This window comes from Monodelphis domestica, chromosome 1 (genome assembly GCF_027887165.1).
Source record: "Monodelphis domestica isolate mMonDom1 chromosome 1, mMonDom1.pri, whole genome shotgun sequence".
Lineage (NCBI taxonomy): Eukaryota > Metazoa > Chordata > Mammalia > Didelphimorphia > Didelphidae > Monodelphis > Monodelphis domestica.
Window position 1 is genome coordinate 226,492,042 of NC_077227.1, and position 17,691 is coordinate 226,509,732.

Sequence of the window (17,691 nt, forward strand, 5' to 3'; positions counted from 1 at the left end):
GCAGACACAACTAGTTACTAAGAGAGACCTCTAGAAAAAGATTGAAATGGGAGCTAATGTTTGCTGTTAAACAAGGTACTGACTTACACTAAAGCTTCAAAGAGAATAAGCATGATTAGGTGAACTGCTGTGAGACAATATACCACTAGGGAAAAGGGCATGGATTGAACATGTAATTAAAATGTTTTATTTTATGTATTTTTCTGCCTCAATTATTTATTTATTGCTGGCCAATCACATATACCTGAATTAACATAAAATGAGGTCCTACTGTAAGAGTATTGTGTGTAAAACCCAGTGGAATTGTTCATTGGCTATTAAAAAGGGGGTGAGAGGCGGTGAGGGAAAGAACATGAATCATATAACCATGGAAAAATATCCTAAATTAATTAATTAAATAAATAAACTTAAAAAAAAAAAGAGTATTGTGTGTGCAGATCAAGTAGGTTAACACAGCTGGACCATACAGTATGTGAAGGAATATGACCTATAAAAAGATAAGGGCTATTGTGAAGAGCTTTAAATGTGGAAAAAAAGTTGTAGATTTGATTCTAGAGGTAATAGTTAAGTGGGTAAGGTGATGTTGGAGGCAGCTCTAACACCATTTCAGGTTTGATGCTGGGGCAAAACAAGGGACTGGAAAGTCACCAAACATTTAACAAGAGGATTGCTTTGCCCTAACGCAACAAGGCTATGTAACAAGGATATATAGTAGTTAATTTCTCTAGATAGAATGTTAGTCACCAGAATAGAAGATAGTGAGGGACATGCTAACTTGTGATCTTTAAAAACTTTCCAGTTGGAGAGGTCCTGACTGCACATAGTTAGGACTTTTTATACTTTGAGATGATCAGGAAGCCTTGGGGAAGTCATAGCCAATCATGTACGAGGACAGCTTTTTCTCCTTTGAAGGAAAGTTAATCTCTGTCCAAAGAGGAATCCAGGCCTATACCATGGTGTAGTTGGGGGTTGGGATGGCAGAAAAGCAGTTTCTATGAAACACTGGTAAATAATCAGTCCTATCACAGGAAATAAAAGAAAAATTAAGTTGAGTAATTTATTGTTCATAGTTAGGCCAGCACACCAATAAAATAAAGTAGGATTACACCATATATTTTAGATGTCAAGTTTTTATCTGCTATAAATTTTCTCAATCTCTTATATTTTGGGTTATATAGTTTTTCATTTTAATGTAATCAAGGCACATATATCTTTTATCCTCAGTAACTTCTGCCACCTGTTAAACTGAAGGAAAACAAATCATTCTCCCTTCTACAACTAAGAATGATGACTTAAGAAGTTAAAATCTTAAAAAAAAAAGTTTTTCAGTGATGGCAAACCTATGGAAGGGTGCCATACAGAGCATACACTCTCTATGGACATGTTTCCCCATCCCCCCTGCCAGTTCATTACTAGAAAAGCAGAGGGTCTTGAGCAGAGCTGTTCCCTTCCCTCTCTTTATTGAGTCTGATGACATTTTTTCACATCACCCACCCCTCTGCCCAATAGCTCAACTTTCTCCCTCCCCTGTGTGAGGTAAGGGGGGATGAAAGGGAAGGTATCCAGGACTGAGTTGAAGGTGGGGGTGGGGTGGGTTAGAGCCTGGCAATCAAGTCTTTAAAAGGTTTGCCATCTGCTTTAGGTACTGAAATTAATTTTTTAAAAACCCTAATTTTTTGTCTTTGAATCAATAGTGTGTATTGGTTCTAAGGCAGAAGAGTGTTAAGAGATGGGCAAGGGGCATTAAGTGACTTGCTCAGGGTTAATTGACTTGCCCAAGGTCACACAGCTAGGAAGTGTCTGAGGTCAAATTTGAACCTAGGATCTCCCATCTCTAGGCTCTCTATCCACGAAGCTATATAGCTGCCTCCAGAAATTAATTTAAAAGTAAGCAGTTACCAAGCAAGTTTAGTTATTTGTCTCAAGACAACACTATTCTACACTATCTAAATTAAGTTATAGATTTTGTGTTCCACTAAATACAAGAGTACCAAAAATATTTGGAAAAACAAAAAGATCTCAGATGTGGTCCATTGAGACCCCACCAAAGAGGTCCAAGGATATATTTCAGGGTATGTATGATTCAGATAGGAAAAACATATTACACATTTTATTCCTAGCCAAATTGCCTAGACCATACCATTCTTCTGCCTTGGAACCAATACCTATTATCAATTCTAAGACTTTGGGTTTACTTAAGCAAAAAACAAATTACATCTTTATTTTCATTAAACTCTAATTGAAATTTAGCATTTCTTCCAACTATGAATTTAAACACTCTAATAAGGCTTCACTAAATTATCAAAGGGGCCAATGACAAAATTAAGCCTTAGTCTAGAATTACAAGAGAAATAATGAAAGAAAAAATTCAGGAATAAAAGGGTGGTGGTGAATAACATGATCTGATATCAAATTACATTAAAAAACAATATCCATTGAACCTGTTTGATACTAGTTAAAAACAAAAACAAAAGTAAATCAGTAGGACAAGTGAAGTGCAATGCGGAAGTAGTGCAAAACAGTGGTCTAGTATTTGATAAATTCAAGAATATAAACTACTGGGAAAAGACTCCTTATGTGACAATAATCTCTGGGAAAACTATATTAAGTTTGGCAGAAATTGGTTTTAGATTTGCACTTTAAATAATCTACAATAACCTCTAGATGAATGACCTAAATAAAAAAGCTTCATATCCAGAAGAAAATTAGGGGATGGGAAGAGGTAATTTTCACCATTATTGACTGAGGGAAATATTCGTTTATCATAAAAGACAAAATTTTGGTTACATAAAATGTAAAAGCTTCTGCATGAACCAGGAAAGAAATGAAGAGTTGTGAAGAATTTCTGCATTAAATATTTCTTTAAGGTCTGGTGCCCAAGATCTGTAGGATATTGAAACAAATATAAAAATGGCCAAATATTGAAACAAATATAAATATGGCCAAGAACATTCCCCAACAACAGCTCAAAAGATACAAAGTTTTCAAAAGTTTCAAAACCCATCAACAATACTATTCAAGGCTATTCCAAACACTGAGAGAAAAGCAAGTTTTACTATTTTTTAAAATAAAATTTTATTTTTTCAATTAATAATCTTCCTCCTAATTCCATGCAAACTGGAAAGGCCTCCAGGAATTGATACAGAACAAAAGGAGTAGAACCTTGTACACAGAGACTGATACGTTGTGGTACAATCAAATGTAATGGACTTTTCTACTAGCAGCAATGCAATGACCCAGGACAATTTTGAGGGACATATGAGAAAGAACATTCTCCATATCCAGAGGAAGAACTGTGGGAGTAGAAACACAGAAGAAAAAGATATGACTGATCACATGGTTTGATGGGGACATGATTGAGGATGTTGACTTTAAAATGATCACTCTATTGCAAATATTAATAATATGGAAATAGGTTTTAATCAATGATACCTGTAAAACTCAAATGGAATTGCTCACATCCCTGAGGGAGGAAAAGAACCTGAATCATGTAACCATGGAAAAATATTCTAAATTAATCAATTAAATTAATTAAAGAAGTCTTTTTAAAAATAATCTTCCTACTCCTCTACTGAAAAAATAAAGAAAAACACTCATAACAAAAATGAATGATCAAGTAAAATAAATTTGCACAATGTATGTCTCATCTCACCCCACTCTAGCACTTCTGTCAGGAAATAGATAGAATGCTTCATATCTGTATGCAGGAATCATGGTTGGACACCTGATTTATCAGAGCTCATAAACCTTTCAAAGTTTTTTGTCTTCACAATGCTGTCATAGTGTTTTGTCTTCACAATGTTGTTGTCATGGTATTAATTGTTCTATTGATTCTACTCATTTCACTCTACATAAGTTCATACAAGTCTTCTCAGGTTTCTGAAACCATTCTTTGTCATTTCTTATGGCACAACCGTATTCCATTACATTAATATATCATAATTTGTTCAGCCATTCCCCAACTGACAGGATCCCTAACACAATAAAAGAAGCTGCTATAAATATTTTTGTATGCATGGGTCCTTTTCTTGGTTCTTTGAGCTCTTTAGAGTACAGACGTAATAAAGGTATCACTGGGTATAAGTATGCACTGCTTTTTGCTTATTAACTTTTTGCATAGTTCTGAATTGCTTTCCAGATTGCTCCAATACAGTTCATTTAAGTGCTTATCTTACCACAGCCTTTCCAAATGTTATTTTCCTCTTTTGGTGTCAACTTTGCCAATCTAATGGTGTGAGGAAGAACCTCAAAATTGCTTTAATTTACATTCCGCACATTAAAAGCTATGTTTCACCTCATATATTTCAAATGGTAAAGAGAATAAAAGATAGAAATAGTCAATGTTAAGAGTTGATATGGTTAGAGAGCTTCTATAGTTGCTCTGTGATGTGCCTAGCCATTCTAGAAAACAATTTGTAATTATATAAGAAAAGTCACTAAGTTATTCTTACCCTCTGACCCAGAAATCTTTCTCTTGAACAGTTAACAAAGGTCAAATATTCCAAAAAGGACTCACATATTTAAAATATTAATAGTAGCTATTAGTAGTAATAGCAGTAAAAAGCTAAAAAGCAGTTGCCATCAAATGGAAAATGGATGAACAACTTGCACCATATAAGTGTTATTAAATATACTGTTCTTTAAGAAATGATGAATATGAAGAAGTCACAGAAACATAAGGTGTGTATTGATTCAGAGTCAAATAAGAACAACATACATCACTACAAAAATATATATGAAAGCAGCATTAAAAGGTTATTGGACTTTAAAAGTGTAATGACCAATATTGATCTTAGAGATGAGCATGTATTAAGCACTTACTATGTGCTAGGCACCACGCAAAAGCGTTGGGGGTGAAAAAGGAGCTAATGAGATCACCAAGTAGTATAGAGAGAGAAAAGAGGGCCTAGCATGGAACCCTGAGAACACCTATGGTTAGCAGATTTGATCTGGAAGATTCAGCAAATGAAACAAAAAAAGGGGGGGACCAGAAAGGCAGGGGAAAAAAAACCCAAACCTCAAAACCTAGAGGGAAGGAAACATTTTTTTTTTAAATAGAACCCTTACCTTCTGTCTTAAAGAGTCAATACTGTGTATTGGCTCCAAGCAGAAGAATAGTAAGGGCTAGGCAATGGGGGTTAAGTGACTTGCCCAGGGTCACACAGTTGGGAAGGGAGCATTATAGAGGAGTGATCAACAGTATCAAAGGCTGCAGAGATGACAAGAAAAATGAAGACTGAGAAAAGACTATTGGATTTAGTAACTCATATTAATAACTGAAGAGAACATTTTCAGTGGAATGATAAAGTCAAAAGCTGAATTGTAACAGAGGGAAGAAACTGGAGGCACCTATTGTAGCTGGTCTTTTTGAGGAGTTTAGTTATAAAAGGCAGATATAGCACAATAGTTAGCAGGGAGAAAAGGGTCAAAGGAAAGTTTTTGGAGGATAGGGGTGATATGGGCATGTTTGTAGGCAACAAAGAATGAGCCAGTAGAGGACTGAAAATAAGTGAAAAAGTAGGATTATAGGGGGTTAAGAGTTGTCTCTGATGGAAATGGAGTAGGATCACTTGAACAAATAGAAGGGTTAGCCTTGGAAAGGAGTAAAGAATAAAGCTATCTTATGTGAGAAGTGAAGGAGAGAATGGCAGAAGGCCAGAGTAACAGAAAGATAAGGAAGAATGGAAAAGAGAAAGCTCATGGTGAATAGTCCCAAATTTTTTCTGTAAAACATAAGGCAGGGTTCTTAGCTGAAAAAGTGGGGGTGGGGGTTGGGGGGAATAGGATGGAAGAGACCTATGGGACATTTGAGGACAGATAAAAGGTTTTTAAGAGGCCCTGTGGAGAATGGGATAGTGAGCTGATGAGGCACGGATAGTAAGATTGACTAGTAGTCGGCCAGTTAGCTGGTTCACTGAATAGAGAGCCAGGTCTGGAGACAGGAGGTCCTGGGTTCAAATAAGACCTCAGACATTTCCTAGCTGGGTAAATTGCTTAACCCTATTGCCTAGCACTTGGATCTGATAACTTGTATCAATTCAAAGTCAGAAAGGTTAAAAAAATTTCTTAGTAGCAGTGAGAGCCCAGTTAAGATTGTATAACATAAATTTGGAATGGACCTAATCAGAATGGTTTGTGATTTTTTTCTATCTGGGTCCATACCCATGACCATCTCTGTGTATGGCTGAGGTGGAATGGAGGATTAACTCTTGGGAAATTAGTAGGTTAAGGAACTGAGTGGTGGTGGTTAGGGAGTTTGAAGGTGAGTAAATATGTATGTTTAAGTCTCCTAGAATAAGGGAAATAGTTAGGGAAGGGAGAAAAATTGTGAGTCAGGTACCATACTCACTGAGGAAGGAAAGGGAGTAAATTGAGGAATCTATAGAGAATATAACTTGTCTACAGAATTTGGATTTGATGGTTGATAAAAATAGCATAAACCTCAAAGGAAGAGAAATTTCTGAATGATTGAAGCAGGGAGAGACCCTGGAAGTGGCAACAGGGAGCAAGGAATATTCCAACTCCTCCACCTCAACCAATGAGCCAAGGAGAATGAATAATGGTGCAGTACTGGAAAGGGTGGTAAAGGGAGACTATGTCATTTGAGAAAAGTCAGGTTCTGTAAGTGCTAGCAAATGGAAGGAGTGGGAGAGGAAAATAATTTAAGATGAAGGGAAGTTTGCTACCTATAGAACAAGTACTCTAGAGAACACAATGGAAACACTGGGTAGAGTTTAGTGTAGAGGGTTGAGGGAACAAGAAAGAGGGGGAATAGTGTTTGGATGATGATCCACAATAATTCAAAGTCATAGGGATATGAAGGTCATGACCAGTTGTGAAAAAGTTCATCACAGAGTTGAGTGCCACTCTTCTTCCCAATGGAGATTGAAGATTACACTAAAGACAAGCATAAAATAAGAGGAACATGGTCAGATAGGAAGCCCTTTCACACAACTGCAGAGGCTGGAGAGTAGGTAGGAAAAGGGCACAGCTGTAACTGGAAGTTGAACCTGCACACCAAGAGAAAGAAGTTCCATTCTTCACCAACTTTCCTCATCCTTTCCCCTCAAACGACAGGTGCAAAGACCTGAATCAAAGAGTAGGTTGCTTCTCTTTGCATTGGAGGTTCACTACATCCCAACTGGGAGACTAGGCTGGCAACAAGAGATGGTTGTTTTGTGTTGGCACAGAGAGAAGCTGCTGCTTTGTAGATGAAAGATGCCCAGTCCAGGCCCTTGCAGTCTTTCCTCATGGGATATGCTGCACCTAGAAGATGGAAGACATAAGATGCTCACGCAGCTGAGCTTGGGCAAACCGGAAATGAGGTGGTAGCAGGATGTGGCAAATACTCTGAAGGAGTCTTTTGGAGTAAGATACCTTGTTTGGCCATTTATATAGCCTTTCTTCAGGGCACATGCTGTGTCCAGCAGGAGATGAAAGACAAAAGGTACTTGTGCAGTTGGAGGTCTCTTCACCTGAGGAGGCTATATATGAGGCAGTGGTAGGAGAGAATAGTTCTCATTCTGTCTGCCCACAGGCAAAATAGTTCAGTCCCAAAATGTAAGAAATGGAAATCTGACTGCTAGTCATAAATTCATAGACTTAAAGCGGGAAAAGAGCTTAAGAGGCTGTCAAGTCCATCACTTAATAATATAGATGAAATAACTGAGGTATATAGAAGTTAAGTGACTTAAATCATATAGCCAATCAATTTCTGAGGCAAGATTAAAATTCAGGTCTTTCTGACTTCAATATTCAACATTTTGTTCAATATGGCACTGAGTTGTGATGAGAGAGAAGATAAAAATTGTAGAATCATAAAACTGATCATTTTAACTGCCATCAAGACATCCCAAAGATGAGGGAGTTAAAGCCACCCAGGGATAGAAGAAGTTTGTAGTAAGGGTTCAAACAAGCCTGTGATGGTCCCAGTGGAACCCTGGGACAAGCACTTAACACATAAGGCTGGACATTCTGGAATTCATGGCCACCAAATATCTCAAATGGCCATGTGAAACTTAGAACAGATTCCCCCCACATTCCACATTCAGGAAGTCATGTCAAACACGAAGCACTGCCTATTAAAGGTTTATTATGAATGATGATACTCAAGAAGCACTGACCTTTCTTTCTATAAAGTTTTCATGTTATCTGGAGGGCAGATAGTTGGACCTGTGTACAGGACCTGAATATAATGCTAATGAATTAACTAATAGATCTTGTGTTTTAGTGGCTACAAAGTTTGTAGTCTATAGAATTGACTAATTGATTTTCCAGCCACCCAAATTGAGGATTTGTTACAGTCTATCTGTCCACATATTGTGAAATGTAGGAATATTTGAATTTCCTAGTAAACACTTAGGCAACCTGATGTTAGAGTGACTAAAGGTAAAGATATTCTAAGTTTTGGTGGCTGGTGCTAGTACTGATAAGATACTGCGTACCTTCAAAATAATGCCTCCACAACTCAAATGAGGCTATGTTTGAATATTGATGCTTTTTATATATCACATAATTCTTTTCTACAACATTCAGTCTGTGAGATCTGTAAACATGGGGCAAGTGCATATAGAAGGACAAGAAAGTCAAGTAGAATGTAATTTTCTTAATGGAGAGGACAATTCATTTTTGTCTTTGTGTTCCTTGTACCTAGCACAGTAGTACATGGTACATATATATTTTTTAAACCCTTACCAACTCTCGTAGAATCAATACTGTGTATTGGTTCCAAGGCAGAAGAGTGGTGAGGGTGAGGCAATGAGGTTTTAGTGACTTGCCCAGGGTCACACAGCTAGGAAGCATATGAGGTCTAATTTAAACTCAGGACCTCCTCTCTCTAGGCCTGGCCCTCAATCTACTGTAGCCCCCTACATAAGTGTTTAATACATATTTGCTGCATTAAACTGAATGGTCGCTTGTAACTTTGGATGTAGCCATTTCCACAATGACCTGTTACAGCAAATACCAAGACTTGCTGACAGGATGAAAAAAATCAGTGGATAAACTGTAGCTAATACCTATAAATACAAGGAATTGCTTCCGGGTCTTTTGGGGCTGGTCAGGGAGAAAGGGGGCTCCTTACTGCAGTACAACTGGCACCTTGAACTGATCCATAAAGATTCTTGCTATGTAATCATACCTCATGAATTCCATCTTCTCCTTAAATGAACTTTTTTTTCCCATTTGGCAACTAAATGGTGCTAGAAGAGTTGCTGAGTAATGGGGCTTTTGGACTGGATTTTATGCACAATCAAATAGTCTATATAGCAATCAAAAAAGTATTTACTATGCACCTACTGTGTGCCAGGCACTGTGTGAGGCTTTGGGATTATAAAGGCTAAGTATGTAGGAATGAAATAACCCAATTTGCCAGGAGTTTACATCCTGAAAGGGGGAGATAAGAAAACATAGAAATATAGATAGTACAAATATAAAAATGAAGACTACAAATATAAAGTACAAGTAAGCTTGGAAGCAGAAGCACTAACCTCCCCTATACCAAACATATCCTAAAAGAGAGAACCCTGGCTTGACATTGCATATTTCTAGTCTATGTAATGTGTGGAATGGAATCATCCCAAGTACCACTCAACTGCTACATTATGCAACATTAGCCAGCTGATCCCCAGCACTACAGGAAGGGAAAGGAGAAAGATAGGTTACATTGAGGCTAAATATTTCACAATGTTTCAAACTCTTAGACCCTCTGCAACAAAGTGGAAGATTTTCAATGGTTTAAACTAAAGTAACATGGGATTCTGAAGGTATTATAGGCCTAAATCAAAAGTAAATCCATAAAATTCCTGCCATTCCCAATTCTGGGACTAGTATATAAGTGGAAGTCATAATTACCAGGGGTACAGGACTCTACATAAGCATTACTAGAAGTGGTTACTAATCAACCTGAATTCTTCTACGTGTTCTATTACATAAATTGTTATGAACTCCTGTTCTAGATTTTAAGTTAAAACTTGATGCGGAGTATCCCTGTTCTGATATAGTAATTTTTGGATAGCCTGGCCATGATTACTCACGATCGATTAATATGTGTGGCATGTGCCCCTTTGACAATTTAAAAAATTCATTGATTCCTTGAAATCTATTATAGCACCTCTTAATCTAAAAAAAAAAAAGGGACTCAGAGTGGGATCTATGAATTTGTGGGAGCTTTAAAAATTTCTTTGATAACTGTATTTCAGTGTAATTGATTTCTTTTGTATTTTATTTCCCACATTCAAAAATATTCTGATAGTCTATTTTAGTAACAGTGATTCATGACACAAAAAAGTTAACGAACTCCCAATCTAGAGTTGGAATAATCAACCCTAGTGTTTTGCTCTTCTAAAGGAAAAGAATCACTGGGTTAGCACCTTGTCTGGGGATCTGCCCCACAATTGGAACTGTTTGTATAATGGAACTATAATAAAAAATCCTTCAGCGCCTTGTAGGAATTTCTCCATATTTTTCAGTAGAGAACTATTTTTCATGAAGTAATGCAACAGGAAGTCTGCCCTAGTGGGAGGACATAATGAAAGAAGATTTGGCCCTTGGTCATGGAGCTCAAGGAACAATGTGCACTTGGCAGAGGACTGAGTTACAGCTGTCCTTTCAGTGAAAGATTCTGAGAACTCATGCTAACTTAATTATTAAATTTGGGCAAATTACTTAACCTCTTTGGGGCCTAGTATTGTCATCTTTAAAATGAGATGGCTTAATGAAAAGGACCTTGTCACCTCAAAACCTATGCTTCTATAAGGTGGTACATAAAGCATGGAGTTTCTCAGTTTCAATTGGCCACAACTCCAAAGGACTCTGGAGCCCCCTGCTGGGAGACTTCAGGGTAACAGATTAGCAATTGTTAGCTATAGGTAGCCCAAATAATGTGTTATCTCTGAGATCTCTCCCCAATTCAGAGATCTGCATAGGATTTCCATTCCCGACGTCAATGAAGTGACTCTGTGATCCAATAAATCTTACCAAGATTTTGGGGGTCTGTGTTTCCTGTCTACATGTGTTGTCCCCTGCTCCTGGCTTATCTGTGGGTTTCAAAAAGTTAAATCTTTCTCAACATTTAAAAACAAAAATTTAGAATTTGAAAATAAATCTAGTTTTACAATTTCAAGTTTCTTTAAGTTAAATTCTCAGCATAACTTTTTTTCTTTGCATTTCAAGTATTTGTTATTTTGGAACCTCTAATTGTATCCAAGTCTGTCTACAGTCTATCTTTCCACCAATGTTGACCATAAATTTTCTATATCTCTCTTTATCCAATATAAAGGAAGGCTTCCTTTTGTTGTTGGTTTTTTGTTTTGTTTTTAAAGACTCTTACTTTCTGACTCAGAATCAATATTGATTCCAAGGCAAAAAAGAGTCTAGGAAATTGGGGTCAAGTGACTTACCTAGTCACACAGCTAGGAAATAGTCTTCCTTTTGCTTTAAAGACTTTATATGTAATTGCTTTTCAAATTACTATCAGCAAGAAATCATTTTGACAACAAAAATCAAAGAAATCAGTTTGTGTTTGCCTGTTTTACAGCTTTTAGTCACACCTCTAATTCTATAAATAGAAAAGTTAGTGCATGAAGAGGAACAATGATACTGATTAGCTTCAATTTTACATTTATGTGAAATATAACTTCTTGAGAGGAGTAGTATAATTATAGTGGACAGAGAACAAAGTTTTGGAGTCGAGAAGCCCTGGCAAAGTCTGGGCAGTGTACTTAACCTTTGGGTGCTCCAAAACTATAAATTACAGAGAAGTTGTTGAAATGCACTGGGCAAAGGGGTTCTTTGATTCTTTATTTACCAGAACTCACTCACTCACTCACTCACTTTCTCTCTCTCTCCCCCCCCCCTCTGTCTCTGTCTCTCTCTCCCTCTCCTCCTCCCTCCATATCTCTCTCTCCCTCCCCCTACAAAAGGCAAAAGCCCCTGTTTAATGCAGTTTTTGTATTTCATTTCAATGTTAAAATGAATGAAAAAAGTTTAACTGAAAATTGTACTCCTAAAATCAAATAAATATGTGCAAGCATAGTTTAAGAGTATATAACTTCTGTGGGCCACAATAAAGAATTTGGATACATTACTATAGAGTGATCTGAGTTAAGAAATGCAATTCTCTCCATATATATATATATATATAACATAAGCTATGTAACTGCTCATGTTCTTAAACAGAGTAATTCTGATTTTGAGAACAAACCCCCCGGAAACAACTCAGAGAAAAAGTAAATTATAGAGAGAATTCTACAATCATTTTATTTTGTCTGGCCCTGTGATTTACTGGCACACAGGACACCCAAGCAAGGATCTTTCCTCTAGCAGTTTGGTGCTGCTCTGCTATTTGGAGTCTTAGCTGCCTGGAGCACTGAAAGGGTAACTAGCCCTGAATCTCTCAGCCAATTATCATCAGAGATGGGTTTTGAATCCAGGTCAACCTGACTCTGGAATCTGCCCTCTATGCACTTTGCTGTGCTCCCTCTCAGATTATTTATAACAATTGTAAGCAATTCAAATGACCAACAGCATGGAAAGTTAAAATTAACAATAGAATTAGGCTGGCAGTAAGTATATGAGCCACATATAAATGTGAAAAACAGCACAAAGAATAATACTAAGTGGGGAGGAAGGGAAAGCAAGGCTCAAAATAGTAGGGACAAACTTTACAAGCTTAAAAAAAACAACAACAAAACAAAGGTACTATAACAAAAACATGAATAATATCACAGGATCATAGATATGGCACTAGAAGGAATCTCAGAAGCCAGCTAACTCAACCTTGTCTTTCTACATACAGAAAAACTGAAATCCAAAAAGGTCAAGTGACTTGCTTATGGGGCAGCTAGGTGGCCCAGTAGATGAGTCAGGAAGATCTGAGTTTAACTAGCCTTAGGCCCATATTAGCTTTATGACCCTGGGCAAGTCACTTAGCCCTGTTTGCCTCAGTTTCCTCATCTGCAAAATGAACTTGAGAAGGAAATGGCAAACTACTCCAGTATCTTTGATAAGAAAACCCCAAAGGAAGTCACAAAAAAAGAGTCAGATATGACTGAAAGGACTGAACAAAAGGTCCCACATGAAAAAGGATTACAGACATAAATGTTTATTAGGGAATTTATTTTTTTTTATTTTAAAACCTTACCTTCCATCTTGGAATCAATACTGTATATTGGTTCCAAGGCAGAAGAGTGGTAAGGGCTAGGCAATGGAGGTTAAGTAACTTGCCCAGATTTGGACCCATCTCTAAGCCTGGCTCTCAATCCACTGAGCTATCCAGCTTCCCCAAGGGAATTTTTTTAAAGTTGTTTCAGCTCATTTTAAAGTTTCTTTTCCTTCTCTTTTCATTCTTATCACTACCACTTTAGTCCAGATCCTCATTACTTAAGCACAGATTAGTCTTATAGGCTAACTGGCCTATACAACTCTTTTTGCTTCCTTCTATTTCCTTTTTTTTTAATCCCTATTTTCGGCATCAGTATCCTTTCTAAGACAGAAGAGCAGCAAGGGCTAGCAAATGGGGTTAAATGACTTGTGTCAGACCACACAGCTAGGAAGCATTTGAGACCAGATTTGAAAGCAGGTTCTCCTGCCTAAAGGCCTGGTGCTTTATTCACTGTGCTATGTAACTGCTCCAACTCTTCTATTTCCAATCAAACCAGCAGTTTCTCATCAGCTGATGAACCTATTAAGGTATTCAAGGATTGCTTGATCTAAAAACAAGAAGTATTTATATCAATGAGAATATGCCACATTAAAATATACTTTCCCCAAATAAGACAGGAAGCTCCTGAGAAGATTTGTATCAAAACTTGTGCATTCCATAAGTGCCAAAGCACTTAATATGCTGTTGAACCAAAAGGATGCACTCAACATTTGCTACAATGACTAAAAGCTCCCAAAACAAAGAAGCAATATTAAATAAGCCAGTTTTATCTTACACTAATTTATTTCTGTAATACAACCTGTGACTGGTACTATATAAGCTATACTTCTATAAGAGAAACTTACTATGACTCAGCATAAAATATATATGAAGCTACTCAGTGAAAGCTAAAAGCAATAGGTATTTTATACCTTAAAATGAATTGATAGCTTAACTTCCCTGATGGTCCTACTCTAAAGAATTCACTGTAGAATGGAAGTGATATTGGATTCTCAAAGCCTGTACAGTGCCAGTACAATACAAGTTCTATCAAGTGTTACCAAATTGGAAAGGCTTTAAGTACCAGCCTAGCAAACAGACACTATGCACTGTCCAGTGGCTTACCTAGGTAAATAAATTCAATGAAATCTATTACCAGAAAACTGGAGACTAGGTAACTAAATCTTCTGATAAAAGCAAGTCACAAAGATCATCTTTTCAGGAATAGTGAGGTTTGTGATTTTAGTAAATACTTACAATGATGAACTAATTCTTTTGAAGGACTATGAAGAGGTGCACTCTAAAAAACCTGAAGGAAAATCAACTTACAATGGATTTAAAATGTTGATTTTTGGGGAAAGTATATACATTTGTTTCAATGGTCTAATTTATTGTATCAGAATTTTTCTTCAAGTACTTAAGAGTAGGGGCTATGTGGACTCATGAAAACCATAGGTTAATGCTTTTTATATATATGTATATTATATACACACATATACATAGTGTTATAAACACTATCCGACTATACTTGTGAAGCTATGAAAGTTTTAGAAGTACATTAATTTAGTTTTTAGAAAAGTCAGGTGAAGAAATAAGCCTAAAGTTAGAAGATAAATAAATTATTAATTACTTGAGCTATCTGGTCACTTATGGCCACAAGGTGAATTTCTAAATTAAAAAAAATAAAGACTCCCATTTTCAAGTTTTCTACTTATCTACACAAAATCATTATTTAAAAAAAAGGTAAGCAAAAGTAACATTTTAACACAAAGGTAATAGAACAAAATGGGAAAAAAACAACAACGGGAAATCAAAACTGGATCTAGTACTTAGCTGTCACTAGCTGTGTGACCCTGGGCAAGTCACAACCTTGGAGAACTTAGTTTGCTCATCTGTAAAATGAAAGGGATGGCCTATTAAAAGTCTCGATCAGTTCTAAAATCTCATATACCTTTCATATTGTCTTTAAGTTTTGGAAAGCTTTTCACCCAGTTGGGGGAAGGGAGGAGAGTAATTCCATCAAATTAAAATACATGGTTGATTTTTAGAAACAAAAGATCATGATTCAGTTAACTGAAAATGTCAAAGACCAGGGGAAATGGGCAAATTCTAATCACATTAATATTCTCAGCACGGATATGAGTGTTCAGCCATAGATTATCAAAACCTCTCTCTGAAAATTAGGCCTAACAACACCTATCACCATGGTCTATTTAGTGCCTAGATGCTGACAACACTAAGGCATGCTATGACAGTGTTAAAAGCAGAAGCACCAGCAGCCTTCAGGGCACTTCCAGGGATGGTAGGAAAGTTCCCATTCACTACTAGAATGAGCCTGGGATCTCAGGGCTGCCGAAATGGAACATAACACGGACCCCAATTGCTACATAGGTGTCCTTAAACCCTCACCTAGACGCCTCCTCCTTCTTCTCTCTCCCACCTGTCAAAGCCCTACTCCAGCTGGACGTTCAGAGAGGACGTTCAACTTCTACCCTTCTCTCGACCCCCCAAATGTCCCAAAAGGACCACCTTTATCAGGAAGATCAAAGAAACCTCCCGGGGTCACCCACTCCCCGACTCGCACTCTTTTTGGCGGACGGGACTTCGCACTCGTCCAGTGCCCCCTGTCTCTTCCGCCGCCCTCCCCCAGCCCGGCCCGCTCTGCCGAGCTCCAAGGGCGGCACGGCCGCCAGCGAGAACCACGATCCTTTCCACCACCACCCCCACCAGCTCTAGCCCCGGACCCCGACGGTACGGAGCCTGGCGAGGGCACGGGTGGACCGCGCCACCGCCCCCTCTGCTCTGGCTCCCAGCCTCACTCCCCTTCCTGGGGCCCAGTTGTTCCCCGGACGTCCGAGGCGCCCATCGCCCACCCCGGCCCCGCTCTCCATCTCAGGTCGACCAAGAGAGGACCCTTACCCCACAAGCTCCTCCCGCCGCTGCCGCTGCCGCTGCTCCCGCTGCCGTCGCTCCCGCCGCCGCCGCCGCCGCCTCCCGCAGCGCCACCGTCCACCCCAGCGCCGGCACTCCCGGCCATCCTCCTCCCACCGCCGCCGCTGCCCTCTCCGGTCCTGTTACACACAGGTTCGGGATCCGCGACCGCTTCGGGTTCCCCTGGCCGCCATTTTGACTCCTCGAGAGATAGCAGGAGGGGCTTGCCCGGCGCGGCTCTCTAGGCGCATGCGCGGCGCTGCGGAGCCGGCCGGGAGGGAGGAGAGGAGGCCCCCCAACCCAGTTCGCCTGTCGCCGTCGCCGTCACGTGGTAGGACGCCGGCGGTCGCGTCTCTGGGAAGGGAAGCGCGTTCTGGTAACAGAAGGAAGGCATCCATAGGGCGGGGAACGCTTTCCAGGGAAAGGGAAGAGGGAGTTGTTCGGGACCGGATGGCGGAGCCGAGCTCTTTCTTTTCTCTCACAGTCTGCGGTCTGGGCTCGTCACAAGTTGGCTTCTCTAGGCCGAAAAGTATAATATTGACTAAACATAAAAGCAGGGGCTTCACGCTTTATCCCCCGGACGCGGGTTTTTCGGGATCACTCATTCATGAAGTACAGAGAACCCTAGATTAGGAGGACGCTGCCTTTCCTTGGAAAAGTGACTTTTTTCCTTTTTTTTTTAAGATAAAAAGCCTTGGAATCTTCCTAGACTAATTTCGACCACAATGATTTTTAGATTGAGAGAGAGCAAACTCTCAAAAAATACATTGTGTTGTTTGATCATCTTTGGTGATGTGTGCTGTCACTAATTAAATTGAGAGAACTCTGGGTCACAGAGAGCCAGGTTGTGCAGTTTATATGTAACGACTGGCTTTCCCGGAAAGAAAGAAAAAATACTATGACAAGCTTTTAAATTTAACCTGCTTTCTATTTCCCCTCCATCTTTTTCCTAAATTTAAGCAACCAAAATGACAAATCTAGCAGTAACATTTGCAGATTTCAGGAGTGTAAATGCTAATGCTCACAAAGAAAATGTTTAACAATCATCTCTCATGCAAACTGGTTTGAGCTGGCTCCAGTGCACCTCTGGAAAGAGCTGAAGTGATACAGCTAGGTAAAAACCGAGGTCTTCTGATTCCAAGCTCTTTGCATTCCGTGGGGACTTCTTTTTCAGATACCTTGCATTTGCAGATATCTGGGACTTTAAAAATGTCAAAGTACTGGTTTTCCCCAGTCATCCACCTAAATAAATATCGAATTCATAAAGGGAATAAAATTGTAGCCTGATTTTCTTAGTGGCACCAAGAAATCAGTGTAGGAGCATAGCTGTCCTTCATGATTAAGAGCTCAAAACGTCTCTAATTTTCCTTCCAATATCCTTTAATAATCTGTTGCTTCCTGTGGGTTAAACTAGTTAAATGTGGCCTGGTGGAGAGAGAAGGCTCATTTTGGATCAAGAAGACCTCTGAATGCCTCTATCTCACACTGATTGCATGATTCTGGATAAATCACTTAACCTCTCACTGCTCTAGGCAACTTGTTAAAACTGTGAATCAAGTTTTGCCTTGCATTGGTAGAAGAAAGGAACATGCTTAATGAGAGTTCCTTATAGATGGAAT

General features: G+C 38.8%; 1 protein-coding gene across 3 annotated transcripts in view; it reads right to left on the reverse strand.

Annotated features, from left to right (window-relative positions):
• The window catches only part of BTBD7 (BTB domain containing 7), a 107,977-nt gene extending 91,781 nt beyond the window's left edge, over positions 1-16,196 (reverse strand). For 2 of the 3 annotated variants that reach the window (XM_056810473.1, XM_056810472.1), the window contains exon 1: positions 16,061-16,196. The gene's annotated coding sequence lies outside the window, so the exon portion shown is untranslated. Of the gene's footprint in view, positions 1-3,652; positions 15,638-16,060 lie in introns of those variants that run through there. The other variant, XM_007472569.2, reaches the window with a different exon arrangement.
• Between the last annotated feature and the right edge of the window lie 1,495 nt (positions 16,197-17,691).